Raw genomic sequence first — 11,269 nt, 5'->3', positions numbered from 1 at the left:
ATAATTGTATAATTAAGGGTAAATAGGATATATAAATGTGTATTATAGAATTCTCCATTAAATATAGACATTCACAACACACTCTCAATCTTACGTGTTTTTAAAATAAATATTGACCTCATTTAAAATTTATTTGTATTTAGTTTTCAACTGCTAAAATTTTCTACACATGAAGTATTAAGACAAAAAATTAAATTTTCATTTTAAAAATAATTTTTCGTACATCGCACAGGTCACCACTAATTTTATATAGGGTAGTTATTCATCCCTCTAAAAATAGAGTTCTAAAGAGAGCTCCATACACTTAGCAATGAAAAAAAAAAAAAAAACAAAACAAAACATCACATCCCTACTATCGCTACAACTCCATTAGAATTCTTAATTTAGAACTCTAAAATATTTTGGTTTTATATATAATATAGATAGATAGATAAATACCTGTTGCCCCAATAATGGGGGAACCTCCACCAACTCCAAGGGAATCTCCTGCACCTCCAACATGATTATCCATATCTGATGAAATACCAAATAGTAGCATATAGTGACTATACAATTTCTAACATGAAATAATGTATTCAGGATATTTGCTAAACAATATAAATGTAAAACCATGCACCTTTTAGATAATAACAGAATATATTAAAATTTTAAAATTTATTTTGTTACAGGGATCTTTAAGGGTTTTTTTATTTTTTATAATTTCTCCTTTGTTTTTTATGGATGGGGAAACTATACAAATTGGGTAGACTACTTAGGTACAACTGTACACAAGATATGTATATATTTGATATTCTTAAAATCATTTGAAATACCAAACAACCAAGCAAAATCTCGTTTATATTATATATGGGAAATACTATAAAAACAAATTTCATAACCAAACATTATATGAAGTATAACCAAATATTTCAAAATAATGTCATGACTAAATAAATAAAAAAATTGTATAATTAAGGGAGGATATGATATATAGATGTGTATTATAGAATTCTCCATTATATATAGACATTCTCAGCACACTCTCAATCTTACGTGTTTTGAAAATTAATATTGACCTCATTTAAAATTTATTTGTATTTAGTTTTCAATTGCTAAAATTTTCTACACATGAAGTATTAAGACTCAAAATTAAATTTTCAATTTAAAAATAATTTTTCGTACATCGCACAGGTCACCACTAATTTTATATAGGGTAGTTATTCATTCCTCGAAAAATAGAGCTCTAAAGAGAGCTTAATACACTTAGCAATGAAAAAAAAAAAACAAAACCGAAAATTCACATCCCTACTATGCCTACAACTCCATTAGAATTCTTAATTTATAACTCTAAAATATTTTTGTTTTATATAAAATATAGATAGATAGATAAATACCGGTTGCCCCAATAATGGGGGAACCTCCACCAAATCCAGGGGAATCTCCTCCACCTCCAACAGGATTATCCATATCTGATGAAATATCAAATAGTAGCATATAGTAACTATACAACTTCCAACATGAAATAATGTATTAAGGATATTTGCTAAACAATATAAATGTTAAACCATGCACCTTTTAGATAATAACAGAATATGATAAAATTTTAAATTTTATTTTGTTACAGGGATCTTTAAGGGTTATTTTTTATTTTTTATAATTTCTCCTTTGTTTTTTATGGATGGGGAAACTATACAAATTGGGTAGACTACTTACGTGCAACTATACATAAGATATGTATATATTTGATATTCTTAAAATCATTTGAAATACCAAACAACAAAGCAAAATAATATATCTCGTTTATATTATATATGGGAAAGATTATAAAAAAAAATTTCATAACCAAACATTATATGAAGTATAACCAAATATTTCAAAATAATGTCATGACTAAATAAATAAATAAATAAATTGTATAATTAAGGGTGCATATGATATATAGATGTGTATTATAGAATTATCCATTATATATAGACATTCTCAATACAATCTCAATCTTACGTGTTTTTAAAATTAATATTGACCTCATTTAAAATTTATTTGTATTTGGTTTTCAATTGCTAAAATTTTCTACACATGAAGTATTAAGAGTCAAAATTAAAATTTCAATTTAAAAATAATTTTTCTTACATCACACAAGTCACCACTAATGTTATATAGGGCAGTTATTCATCCCACTAAAAATAGAGCTCTAAAGAGAACTCTATACACTTAGCAATGAAAAAAAAAAAAAAACAAAACCAAAACATCACATCCCTACAATCCCTACAACTCCATTAGAATTCTTAACTTATAACTCTGAAATTTTTTTGTTTCATATATAATATAGATAGATTGATAAATACCTGTTGCCCCAATAACGGGGCAACCTCCACCAATTCCAAGGGAATCTTCTGCCCCTCCAACATGATTACCCATATCTGATGAAATATCAAATATTAGCATATAGTAACTATACAACTTCTAATATGAAATAATGTATTAAGGATATTTGCTAAACAATATAAGCGTTAAACCATGCACCTTTTAGATAATAACAGAATATATTAAAATTTTAAAATTTATTTTGTTATAGGGATCTATAAGGGGTTTTTTTTTATATAATTTCTCAGTTTTTTATGAATGGGGAAACTATACAAATTGGGTAGACTACTTAGGTATAACTATACTTAAGATATGTATATATTTGATATTCTTAAAATCATTTGAAATACCAAACAACCAAGCAAAATAATATATCTCGTTTGTATTATATATGGGAAAGACTATAAAAAAAAAAATTCATAACCAAACATTATATGAAGTATAACCAAATATTTCAAAGTAATATCATGACTAAATAAATAAATAAATTGCATAATTAAGGGTGCATATGATATATAGATGTGTGTTAGAGAATTCTCCATTATATATAGACATTCTCAGTACAGTCTCAATCTTACGTGTTTATAAAATCAATATGGACCTCATTTAAAATTTATTTGTATTTAGTTTTCAATTGCTAAAATTTTCTACACATGAAGTATTAAGACTCAAAATTAAACTTTCAATTTCAAAATAATTTTTCGTACATCGCACAGGTCACCCCTAATGTTATATAGGGTTGTTATCGATTCCACTAAAAATAGAGCTCTAAAGAGAACTCTATAAACTTAGCAATGAAAAAAAAAAAAAAAACCAAAACATCACATCCCTACAATCCCTACAACTCCATTAGAATTCTTAACTTATAACTATGAAATATTTTTGTTTTATATATAATATAGATAGATAGATAAATAGCTGTTGCCCCAATAATGGGGGAACCTCCACCAATTCCAGGGGAATCTCCTGCACCTCCAACATGATTATCCATATCTGATGAAATATCAAATAGTAGCATATAGTAACTATACAACTTCTAATATGAAATAATGCATTAAAGATATTTGCTAAACAATATAAACGTTAAACCGTGCACCTTTTAGATAATAACAGAACATATTAAAATTTTAAAATTTATTTCGTCACAGGGATCTATATGGGTTTTTTTTTATATTATTTCTCCTTTGTTTTTTATGGATGGGGAAACTATACAAATTGGGTAGACTACTTCAGTATTAATATACATAAGATATGTATATATTTGATATTCTTAAAATAATTTGAAATACCAAACAACCAAGCAAAATAATATATCTCGTTTATATTATATATGGGAAAGACTAAAAAAAAATTTCATAACCAAACATTATATGAAGTATAACCAAATATTTCAAAATAATATCATGACTAAATAAATAAATAAATTGTATAATTAAGGGTGCATATCATATATAGATGAGTATTAGAGAATTCTCCATTATATATAGGCATTCTCCATACAATCTCAATCTTACGTGTTTTTAACATTAATATTGACCTCATTTAAAATTTATTTGTATTTAGTTTTCAATTGCTAAAATTTTCTACACATGAAGTATTAAGACTCAAAATTAAACTTTCAATTTCAAAATAATTTTTCGTACATCGCACAGGTCACCCCTAATGTTATATAGGGTAGTTATCTATTCCACTAAAAATAGAGCTCTAAAGAGAACTCTATAAACTTAGCAATGAAAAAAAAAAAAAACAAAACCAAAATATCACATCCCTACAATCCCTACAACTCCATTAGAATTCTTAACTTATAACTATGAAATATTTTCGTTTTACATATAATATAGATAGATAGATAAATACCTGTTGCCCCAATAATGGGGGAACCTCCACCAATTCCAGGGGAATCTCTTGCACCTACAACATGATTATCCATATCTGATGAAATATCAAATAGTAGCATATAGTAACTATACAACTTCTAATATGAAATAATGTATTAAGGATATTTGCTAAACAATATAAACGTTAAACCATGCACCTTTTAGATAATAACAGAATATATTAAAATTTGAAAATTTATTTTGTTACAGGGATCTATAAGGGTTTTTTTTTTTTTTACAATTTCTCCTTTGTTTTTTATGGATGGGGAAACTATACAAATTGGGTAGACTACTTGGGTATAACTATACATAAGATATGTATATATTTGATATTCTTAAAATCATTTGAAATACCAAACAACCAAGCAAAATAATATATCCCGTTTATATTATATATGGGAAAGACTATAAAAAAAAAATTTCATAACCAAACATTATATGAAGTATAAGCAAATATTTTAAAATAATGTCATGAGTAAATAAATAAATAAATTGCATAATTAAGGGTGCATATGATATATAGATGTGTATTAGAGAATTCTCCATTATATATAGACATTCTCAATACAGTCTCAATCTTACGTGTTTTTAAATTTAATATTGACCTCATTTAAAAGTTATTTGTATTTAGTTTTCAATTGCTAAAATTTTCTACACATGAAGTATTAAGACTCAAAATTAAACTTTCAATTTAAAAATAATTTTTCGTACATCGCACAGGTCACCCCTAATGTTATATAGGGTAGTTATCCATTCCACTAAAACTAGAGCTCTAAAGAGAACTCTATAAACTTAGCAACGAAAAAAAAAAAAAAAACAAAACCAAAACATCACATCCCTACAATCCCTACAACTCCATTAGAATTCTTAACTTATAACTATGAAATATTTTTGTTTTATATATAATATAGATAGATAGATAAATAGCTGTTGCCCCAATAATGGGGGAACCTCCACCAATTCCAGGGGAATCTCCTGCACCTCCAACATGATTATCCATATCTGATGAAATATCAAATAGTAGCATATAGTAACTATACAACTTCTAATATGAAATAATGCATTAAAGATATTTGCTAAACAATATAAACGTTAAACCGTGCACCTTTTAGATAATAACAGAACATATTAAAATTTTAAAATTTATTTCGTCACAGGGATCTATATGGGTTTTTTTTTTATATTATTTCTCCTTTGTTTTTTATGGATGGGGAAACTATACAAATTGGGTAGACTACTTCAGTATTAATATACATAAGATATGTATATATTTGATATTCTTAAAATCATTTGAAATACCAAACAACCAAGCAAAATAATATATCTCGTTTATATTATATATGGGAAAGACTAAAAAAAAATTTCATAACCAAACATTATATGAAGTATAACCAAATATTTCAAAATAATATCATGACTAAATAAATAAATAAATTGTATAATTAAGGGTGCATATCATATATAGATGAGTATTAGAGAATTCTCCATTATATATAGGCATTCTCAATACAATCTCAATCTTACGTGTTTTTAACATTAATATTGACCTCATTTAAAATTTATTTGTATTTAGTTTTCAATTGCTAAAATTTTCTACACATGAAGTATTAAGACTCAAAATTAAACTTTCAATTTCAAAATAATTTTTCGTACATCGCACAGGTCACCCCTAATGTTATATAGGGTAGTTATCTATTCCACTAAAAATAGAGCTCTAAAGAGAACTCTATAAACTTAGCAATGAAAAAAAAAAAAAAAAAACAAAACCAAAACATCACATCCCTACAATCCCTACAACTCCATTAGAATTCTTAACTTATAACTATGAAATATTTTCGTTTTACATAAAATATAGATAGATTGTAACGCCCTCAAAATAAACCCATAATAACCATAACATTAACATGCATTTATAAAAGAAAATGAATCATTTGAATTATTCATCAGAGTATTCTTATTGAAAGACATCACATGTAACATCCTGCAACATCAAAATAAATGCCCTAAGGGCTTACATCTTTCCAAGCTAACACTTGGACACAAAAAGGATGAGTACTAACTCATTTACAAGTTAAGCCCTAGGCTTGAATGTTTACATGAAATCTCAAAAATAACAAAATAAAACATATAACTAAAGACAAGTCTTCAAAATCCCAAACATCAAATCCTTCCAGGCTAAGTCTGTGGAGGTAGCTTATCACCTGAACCTGAAAATGATGTTCCCATAAAGTGTGAGCCACAGCCCAGTAGAAAAAATACTAAACCAAATATAAGCATTGAATAAAGATATAGCATTCAATAGATGGTTAACTAAGATAATCAATTTTATCATTAAACAGTCTCATGACACTAATGTCTAAGACACATTTCACTTTCCATTATTATCAACCTGGCTCAGAACCTGGCCAAACTTACAACAGTGAATTGTATATCATATTCACATTACTTCCACTATCAACAAAACAAACGAGACTCATGCTCATATCAAAACACTTCATACTTCCCATTTGATACACATTTTAGTGCTGTATCAATAATCATGTAAAACACTTCAATATAATAAGCACACATAAAAATGGTGCTAATGGAGTCCATCCCCTATCTCCTCCCAAACAAAAATCCGGTTTAGAGGTCCATCCCCTATCTTCCCCTAAACCGTGGAGTACATCCCCTATCTCCTCCCAAACAATATGCATATGCAATGCTCAATCAATACATGTAATTTCTGTATTAATTCAATAGTCTAAATTTATGACTTAAACAAATTGATTAGTTTCAATTTTCCCTAATCCGCATGCAATGTCTACAACAAGCACGACTATCCTCCACCGATAGCCCAAAACAGTTATTTCTAGACTCGACAAATAAATATACCAACAATTCAATAGGCGAGTGATTTATATTAACCAACTACACCATTTAATCAATAAATTCCCCAATTTCATGGATTTAACCAAATTGCCCAATTTCCTTAAATTAATTACTCAAATCAATTTAGCAATTCAACTAGGGTTTTTTTTTTTTCCCAACATTATCAAAGTGTTCCCAACCTATCAAAATACCCAACTTAGAACAAAGCATATAAAATGGAGTAGGAAAATCCCTACCTCGAAGAAAATAAACCGTATAGAGAAGATGGAGATGAAGACCAAAGACCAACGTGCTCCAAATCCCAAGTTTCTCAGATTAAAACGAAGCCCTCAACTTACTCTAACTTTTTAATAAAGGATCTAAGGTAGAAACTCACTCTAAGTAGATCAATCGTAAGAGAGAAGGTGTGTAGAGGGAGAGAGAGAGATAAAAACACTCCAGGGGCGGTTTTTAGAAGGTTATGAAGGAAAAGTAGGTCAAAAAGTGATCCAAAAAGTGAAATCACGGACTGATATAATCGACTCTACGCTCGAGCGTAGAAAGCCCCGCTCGAGCGTAAGACACAGAATCGTGCTCGAGCGTGAAGAAAGCCGCTCGAGCGTCGATTGCACCCTTCCAGAAGTTTTGCAGGCGCTGCACCCGCTCGAGCGTCAAACTCCCCGCTCGAGCGAAGGAGCAAAAACAAGGGATCACGCTCGAGCGTAAAAACTACCGCTCGAGCGGAAGAACTGCAGAGCAAAATACTGGGAGATGGAAAATCCCGCTCGAGCGTCAAAAATCCCGCTCGAGCGGAGAAGCAACAACGAAGGGACCGCTCGAGCGTTAAAACTTCCGCTCGAGCGTGAAGGCCAAAATCTGGGCATCACCTATCGGCATCTAAAATCAACCAACCTGTAACAGACCCGTCCAACACAACCTATACTTCAAATACAAAGAGATTAAAGGACAACAACAACCAGTAAGTAATGACAGGATCCACGGAACCTAAGTCCGGATACAATAATTTAAAGAGAAAAGACCGGGGTCGCTATATAGATAGATAAATACCTGTTGCCCCAATAATGGGGGAACCTCCACCAATTCCAAGGGAATCTCTTGCACCTCCAACATGATTATCCATATCTGATGAAATATCAAATAGTAGCATATAGTAACTATACAACTTCTAATATGAAATAATGTATTAAGGATATTTGCTAAACAATATAAACGTTAAACCATGCACCTTTTAGATAATAACAGAATATATTAAAATTTGAAAATTTATTTTGTTACAGGGATCTATAAGGGGTTTTTTTTTTTTTACAATTTCTCCTTTGTTTTTTATGGATGGGGAAACTATACAAATTGGGTAGACTACTTGGGTATAACTATACATAAGATATGTATATATTTGATATTCTTAAAATCATTTGAAATACCAAACAACCAAGCAAAATAATATATCTCGTTTATATTATATATGGGAAAGACTATAAAAAAAAAATTTCATAACCAAACATTATATGAAGTATAAGCAAATATTTTAAAATAATGTCATGAGTAAATAAATAAATAAATTGCATAATTAAGGGTGCATATGATATATAGATGTGTATTAGAGAATTCTCCATTATATACAGACATTCTCAATACAGTCTCAATCTTACGTGTTTTTAAATTTAATATTGACCTCATTTAAAAGTTATTTGTATTTAGTTTTCAATTGCTAAAATTTTCTACACATGAAGTATTAAGACACAAAATTAAACTTTCAATTTAAAAATAATTTTTCGTACATCGCACAGGTCACCCCTAATGTTATATAGGGTAGTTATCCATTCCACTAAAACTAGAGCTCTAAAGAGAACTCTATAAACTTAGCAACGAAAAAAAAAAAAAAAAAACAAAACCAAAACATCACATCCCTACAATCCCTACAACTCCATTAGAATTCTTAACTTATAACTATGAAATATTTTTGTTTTATATATAATATAGATAGATAGATAAATACCTGTTGCCCCAATAATGGGGGAACCTCCACCAATTCCAGGGGAATCTCCTGCACCTCCAACATGATTATCCATATCTGATGAAATATGAAATAGTAGCATATAATAACTATACAACTTCTAATATGAAATAATGTATTAAAGATATTTGCTAAACAATATAAACGTTAAACCATGCACCTTTTAGATAATGACAGAATATATTAAAATTTTAAAATTTATTTCGTTACAGGGATCTATAAGGGTTTTTTTTTACTATTATTATTTCTCCTTTGTTTTTTATGGATGGGGAAACTATACAAATTGGGTAGACTACTTCAGTATAACTATACAAAAGATATGTATATATTTGATATTCTTAAAATCATTTGAAATACCAAACAACCAAGCAAAATAATATATCTCGTTTATATTATATATGGGAAAGACTATAAAAAAGAATTTCATAACCAAACATTATATGAAGTATAACCAAATATTTCAAAATAATATCATGACTAAATAAATAAATAAATTGTATAATTAAGGGTGCATATGATATACAGATGAGAATTAGAGAATTCCCCATTATATATAGACATTCTCAATACAGTCTCAATCTTACGTGTTTTTAAAATTAATATTGACCTCATTTAAAATTTATTTGTATTTAGTTTTCAATTGCTAAAATTTTCTACACATGAAGTATTAAGACTCAAAATTAAACTTTCAATTTAAAAATAATTTTTCGTACATCGCACAGGTCACCCCTAATGTTATATAGGGTAGTTATCCATTCCACTAAAAATAGAGCTCTAAAGAGAACTCTATAAACTTAGCAATGAAAAAAAAAAAAAAAAACCAAAACATCACATCCCTACAATCCCTACAACTCCATTAGAATTCTTAACTTATAACTATGAAATATTTTTGTTTTATATATAATATAGATAGATAGATAAATACATGTTGCCCCAATAATGAGGGAACCTCCACCAATTCCAGGGGAATCTCCTGCACCTCCAACATGATTATCCATATCTGATGAAATATCAAATAGTAGCATATAGTAACTATACAACTTCTAATATGAAATAATGTATTAAGGATATTTGCTAAACAATATAAACGTTAAACCATGCACCTTTTAGATAATAACAGAATATATTAAAATTTTAAAATTTATTATGTTACAGGGATCTGTAAGGGCTTTTTTTTTTTTTATAATTTCTCCTTTGTTTTTTATGGATGGGGAAACTATACAAATTGGGTAGACTACTTAGGTATAACTATACATAAGATATGTATATATTTCATATTCTTAAAATCATTTGAAATACCAAACAACCAAGCAAAATAATATATCTCGTTTATATTATATATGGGAAAGACTATGAAAAAAAATTTGATAACCAAACATTATATGAAGTATAACCAAATATTTTAAGATAATTTCATGACTAAATAAATAAATAAATTGTATAATTAAGGGTGCATATGATATATAGATGTGTATTAGAGAATTCTCCATTATATATAGACATTCTCAATACAGTCTCAATCTTACGTGTTTTTAAAATTAATATTGACCTCATTTAAAATTTATTTGTATTTAGTTTTCAATTGCCAAAATTTTCTACACATGAAGTATTAAGACTCAAAATTAAACTTTCAATTTAAAAATAATTTTTCGTACATCGCACAGGTCACCCCTAATGTTATATAGGGTAGTTATCCATTCCACTAAAAATAGAGCTCTAAAGAGAACTCTATAAATTTAGCAATAAAAAAAAAAAACAAAAAAAACAAAACCAAAACATCACATCCCTACAATCCCTACAACTCCATTAGAATTCTTAACTTATAACTATGAAATTTTTTTGTTTTATATATAATATAGATAGATAGATAAATACCTGTTGCCCCAATAATGGGGGAACCTCCACCAATTCCAGGGGAATCTCCTGCACCTCCAACATGATTATCCATATCTGATGAAATATCAAATAGTAGCATATAGTAACTATACAACTTCTAATATGAAATAATGTATTAAGGATATTTGCTAAACAATATAAACGTTAAACCTTGCACCTTTTAGATAATAACAGAATATATTAAAATTTTAAGATTTATTTTGTTACAGGGATCTATAAGGGTTATTTTTTTATTTTTTATAATTTCTCCTTTGTTTTTTATGGATGG

At 28.2% G+C, this 11,269-nt stretch overlaps 1 long non-coding RNA gene across 1 annotated transcript; it reads right to left on the bottom strand.

Annotated features, from left to right (window-relative positions):
- Positions 1-6,147: 6,147 nt before the first annotated feature.
- LOC145806011 (uncharacterized) lies at positions 6,148-8,320 on the bottom strand. Its single transcript, XR_014348413.1, has 2 exons — positions 7,328-8,320; positions 6,148-6,427 (listed from the first exon to the last, which is right to left on the bottom strand). It is a non-coding gene; the product is annotated as an uncharacterized LOC145806011 (long non-coding RNA).
- Positions 8,321-11,269: the final 2,949 nt, after the last annotated feature.

This window comes from Camellia sinensis, chromosome 13 (genome assembly GCF_055761805.1).
Source record: "Camellia sinensis isolate YWXY chromosome 13, ASM5576180v1, whole genome shotgun sequence".
NCBI classification, from domain to species: domain Eukaryota; kingdom Viridiplantae; phylum Streptophyta; class Magnoliopsida; order Ericales; family Theaceae; genus Camellia; species Camellia sinensis.
The sequence above is the reverse complement of the archived record's forward strand: the minus strand, read 5'-3'. Positions and strand labels throughout refer to the sequence as shown.